Here is a 6,000-nt window from a genome sequence, read left to right as displayed (position 1 = left end):
TTTGCATCTTTCCTCCAACATTTCAGCTTCTGAGTCTCATGGTGACACACAGCTCTTCTGGTGGGATGTGTGGGCATGGGGGCGTGTCAAACATCCAAGCAACATATATCAGCAGACCTACCTGCCATCAGTTTTACAATAGTTAGGGTTCACTTTGGGAGCATCACTTTGCATCTCCTCCCTTTCAAAGCACCCTTTAGTTTGTGTCAGGAAAATGGATACGCAACATTCAAACCACATTCACACTACCTGCCAAATACCATCCAAAACACCTGAAGTACGCTACACTTCCATCCTTGCAGTAAGTCCCATCATGAGGAGCTGACTAACAATTGAACAGCTGTTAAGGCAAACCCCACAACCCCCTAATGGTGGTGGGGGTTGGGCAATAACATAATTTGGGTACCAAAATATGGTCTTAAAAGTCTATGAGTTACTGTGCACCCCTGGAACTGGTCAGCTCTTGCAAATGGGTTTGAGTCGAATAATGTAAGGAACTGTAATTGGTGTGCCCACAAATGTCTGGCTACTAACATTGCAACCATTGATTTTTACTACCCACTACAAAAATAGTAGTGGATTATTATAAGCTAAAAAAACCCCATGAAAATATAAATACGTTGTTACATTAAATTTAAATGGACATGAAAACATGCTCTTTTAGCAGTGGAAGTAGCCAGGATATTTTTGATATTAAAATATTTATTTAGAAAAAAAAAATACCTATTATCTCTTATTTGGTTAAAAAAAAAGGACAAAAATCAACACTGTGTGTCCTCAAATAATTGATCATTTAAACTCCATAAGTAGAAGGAAATTTGAAATAACTCTGTATTCCTAGGCCAGTTCAAGGGTTGAATATTCCTATTGAGAAGATGAGCAAATTTTTTATAACATAATAACCATATATTTCATTGGCAAACAAAACTGAGCTCTGCCCTGAAGTTTGGAACATCTGCAATTTGTAATTGTACAAAGAAGCTGGGAGAAGGGAATCAAAACAGAAGCTTTTTGTGTGTACGTGCATGCATGCACGCACACCCACACGTGCGGGTGGGTGTACTCTTGTGGGTGTAGGAGAAGGAGGGAGGGAGGGAGGGAGCGAGGGAGGGAGGAGAGAAAAAAGGAGAAATATTTTCCTTGGTTCTTTATTTTTGCAGCTCCGCACCTGGCAATAGGTGATTTCCAGGCATGGATCTAATGGTGGAGACTTCATCAAATGCTGATAATGCCTAAATTACATATGTGGCTAAGGCTTCCCACTCTGAGAACTTTTGTATTTTTCCTGTGTGCCTCATGAGCATGTGATGTTTCGTTAAATGTATGAAAAAGATGCTCTAAAGGATCAAATTAAGTTAGATTTATAGTTCAATATTCACAAAAGAAAAAAGTCTATGGAGTTGGAAGGTTAAATAGCAAGCTATTTAATAAATATTTTTTAATTGATAAATAAACTAGTATTTAATTATACAATAAATACGATCTAATTTCAGTAGCTGAGGTATTGCTCACCAAGTTACTTTACTAAAAGTCAATTTTAAATCAGCAATGAATTATTGACCAACACATAACGCCTGAAATAAATCCTGTCTCAAAGTTGTTTGGTCTTTAGTCATAGCATATTTACCAATCCATCTTTTCTTTTTATTTGCCTCATCTTTTTTGGTCCCTTTGAGTCTAATTGTTGCCTTTGCAGAGCACAACCAGTACTTACTACTAAGCCAAGCAATCTTAAGGGAGGAGAGATGAGAGAGAGCTTTTCATGTGAAGGCCAAGCGCAAATATTCCATGCCTTTGTGTGCAATAGAGGAAGTTAATGAATATTCAAGTTTTTTCTTTGTTTCGAACTTTTACTGGTCAGAGTTATATCACAATAGCCATCTTAGCTTCTTATCCAAGTCACAGAATCAGTGCTTCTCTGGTTATATATTCATCACTCAGTGAGAACACCTCCTTCCAGGTAGATTGTATACAAGGAACCTTATTCTAATTTTGCCTTTGCATTTGAAATCTGGGATGGGGAGGGAGGGGGAAAGTCCTGACATTTACCAAGATTAAATATGGCTCACCAACTACAACAAAGCTAAATCCAACCTTCCTAACTAGATACCATGTTAATTACTCTTCATTCCATAGGGATACAGGATACATGGAGTAGCTAAGCAGGTACTAAATGTGACACACATATTTCACAAGCTCTAAGAGTAGATGGTTGCAAAGAGAACATGTTATGGCTCATGTTACAGAAATCTTGCAAGCTCACTGACATATTTAAAAGAAGATGGGAGGCAGTACAATGTACATTAAGTAGGACATTGATTTTTGGGCCAGAAAGAGAAACATAAAAGAGTTAGAGCAATGGAAAGACAATTCAACATCATATGAAAGGGGTAAGAATGCTACAGGAGACACAGTAGCAAAAACATACAGAAAAGGGGGACCTTCTTCTAAAATAGAGGAGAAGCTTTTCATTTGAAGAAATATCCAGACTTCTGTGTTTTGCTGAATTGTTCCTTCAAATCTTCTGCAAGTCATGTATCACATATACTCAGGCTATCAAAAATCAGACTGTGACAGCCCTTGCCAGAGTTACCTGCTAAAGAAAGCAAATTTTGCAGATTTAATTTCAGACCTAAGAATTTTAAGACTGTCTCACCAACCCAACTCTCTAAAGATCTCTGAATTTCAAGTTAACTTGGCCCTGTAGAAGGCACATAAATGCAGAACTACACAACTGTGCAGAATTTAGAAGTTTGAAAATACCTGGTCTCCAAAGGTCCACCTGCTGCTGCCCTTTTGCTTTGGCAGCACTAATTCCTAGTTAAATATTGGCACAACTTGAAATAATTAATTACAGATACATAGCTATTTATAGCCCTAATAGATTCCAGAGCTCCAAAGCTGCTGTTATACTAAAGGACAGGTATAGGCAGAATTATCTTTGCTCTTTCTTAGCTCTGCTTTCTCCTCCTAAATCTTTCCCATGGTGAATATTTCCATCTTCCTGCATCATCTTGGTTTCCACCCTTGCCCTCCTTTCTCTTTTTTATTTTGTTAAGCTGCTGCCTCTCCTTTCCTAGCTCTCTGTTCTCATCTTTTTATTCATACTAACTTGTCCACTTTCTTCTTCTTCTGTCCTGCCCTAGACTACAGCAAACAAAACAAAACATGAGGTGAACAAGATGAATGGTTTTACCTGCAGTAAGTTTATTGCACATCTTATGCTATTTGGTACATTAAACCTTAGCATAGGGCTAGGGCTGGACTTGAGAAATAGTAATTTTTATTTGGAAAAGAGAAAGCAGCTTCTAGCACACATGGTTTCTGAGAAAACATTATCTGAGCATACCCTGAAGGCTAAGAAACCAAAGGCAAATAAAAGGAACCTCAAATTGATTATTTTTAAGCCAGAAGGCAAATAAAAAGTAACTCCAAATTGATTATTTTTAAGCCACCCTCATCACGTATGATTTTGGAACACTTAGGGCTGGCAACAGTGCAGCACAGATCAAGCAGAGGATTTGCCAAAAACCAATCTGAGCTTTCTCCATACATTTGCTTCCTCTTCTGCTCTTACCTTAAATCTCAGTGCAGGACTGACTGTTAAAATCTGTTGTCTGCAAAACAACAGTGTGTACGCTGAAAATCTGTAAAAACAAGAAGTGGTGATTGAAATAAGGAATAGAGGAATTTTGTGACTGTCGTGCTTCCTCCTTTCTCAATTCCCAAGTGTGGATGGGCTCTGAGTCTGGCTCTGAAAACAATTTACTCTTCTGCCTCATTTCTGTGGCTGGTCCCCCAGGCCACCTGTCATCTTGTGATCACAAAGACCAAATAATGACAAAAAAGAGTGGCAGTGTGACAACACTGGCAAGTGGTGAGCATGATTTGTGCTCTGGATCAAAAAGGGAACATGCTAAGCCACAGCATCATCTATCTTCCCCTTGGATGTGAGTGGTATTGCTTAGCTTTGTTTTTAACAGCCTCAAAGATGTCTCAGTAACAGCTTAGCTTACATAAAAGACTTCTCCAGACTTGACAAGATCTTTGTGATGGGTGTTTAACTCTCATCAACCTTAGTATTTCCTATTTTGTTTTATTATGAGAGGGAGCAGAAAAATTACAAGCCTGTGATGATGTTCCCAGATCTCAGTTGTTTTCCTTCTGTTTGTGTAGACAAGGTGTCTGGCACCCTGGTCATACTGAAAATATCCCATGACAAGTGCCTCTCTGTGCAGCTGCTATCTTATTTTTAAGTCCCTTCCAGGCATGAATTTATCTCTTCCACTCTGAGCTGATCTAAAGCTCAGAAATCAGAAACTGTGGAATCTATAAAGGAAATAGCACACAAAGAAGAAAAAACAGCTATTTACAATGATAGTGACTGGGGTTTTTCTAAGAAATTCTTATTTTGTGCATTCCTCTGCCCACAGTGTTTCGGTTTCTGCGGTGACCAGTTTGGTGGATCTGAATTGGAATGACATGCAGCACCATCAGGGCAGAAGCAAATGCAGAAAGCTTGGCAGTGCTGCTGCTGGCTGCCTGCTGGGGTCGAGCATATGGAGGCTAATGGGCGAGCTAGGGCAGGGCTGCTGAGAGAGAGCCATGGAAGGGGATCAGCAATTCCTGTCCAAGCAGGAGCGAGCAGGGGGGTTTGTGGGTGCACTGCAGAGCTGTGTGCCTGCCATGACTGCATACATGGTGTGAGGAAGACAGATGTCTCCAAGCAATGCTAGTGATAGCAATGCTATCACAAATTCAGGTTCACCTTTCCCGAAGTGCACCAAGTTGTTTCTGCATGTTAATGTCACCCTGTTCCTCTCCTCTGTGCAGACACACCTGTCTCCTTCCTAAACATTCTTGCCATTTCTATGTTTTCATGCTACTGAGTAAATGGGAATAAAAATGGCTCTAAACTTACCCTGTTCCTTTCCTGAGCTGCACAGGAAGATAAGGTGCTTAAAATCTGCAGTAATATCCAAGGCTGAATGGTGCATTTAAACGCTGGCAGAAAGTGGCCTTTGAAGCAGCACCTTTTTGAGAGTCAAAGGGTCTCAGAGATAGAGCCAAGCTGTTAGAAAAATTCCTGACTGTAACACTCATTTGTCCAGTTCATAAATCTGCCTCCCTAGTCTTCAAAGTGCCAAAAGTTATCTAGCCAGACATCCAGCTTTTATAAGACAGTCTAACAAGCTGTCTGGCTCAATTAGTTGAACTCTGATGGTGCTCCAGATTTTCAGTCAGCAAACCACTTTGTAAGGAAAAGATCTGGTTGCAGACCCAGTTCCCTTCCAGTGCTGGTAGCTTAACCTACAATGTTACAGTTCTTAAATGTTTTTTTCCAATGAACCAAAAAAAAAAAAAAGCTCAGCAGTCCATCCATACACCACAGTTTCAGATCCTCAGCCCCTTTTTTCTTGGCCTTCTTCACTGTAAATGGTGGAAGCAATATTTTCTATGGTCTGGTTGTGCAGAACGTATTGTGAAAAAAATAAAAAGCTACATGCTTGGTTATGACTGAGAAATTCTGAGTACAAAAGTACTATTTGGGGTTTCTTCAGCCTGAGCTCACTCTGTTCTTGGATAATCCTGTAACAGACTGTTCCATACAACTGCAGATGCAAACGGCCCCACAGAAGCTGGACTCTATTACCAGGTTAGGCCGTATAGCCAAGTTATATCTAATTTCTGTTTCCATTACAGCTTCTAGTACACAGCTGATATGGCTCAGTTAAACAGAAGCAGTCCTTACAAAAGCACAGTTAGGACTTTTGATCAATAAAGAGTAAAATAACTACTAGAATTACAGACTTGATGTGATGCCTCTTTCTAAAAACTGACACAATTAAAGTAACTTTTTTTACTAGATACCAAATTAACCTAATCTTTCAAGTTTTATCTTTGTCAGTCAGCATATATACTGAGAGATTCCCTTTCTCTCCAGGCAGAAAAGGGGGAGAGATGCTTTTACCTTCCTGTGTTTCTACTGTTCACCACTAA

This window comes from Camarhynchus parvulus, chromosome 2, assembly GCF_901933205.1.
Source record: "Camarhynchus parvulus chromosome 2, STF_HiC, whole genome shotgun sequence".
Classification (NCBI taxonomy): domain Eukaryota; kingdom Metazoa; phylum Chordata; class Aves; order Passeriformes; family Thraupidae; genus Camarhynchus; species Camarhynchus parvulus.
Note: the sequence above shows the minus strand (reverse complement) of the source record.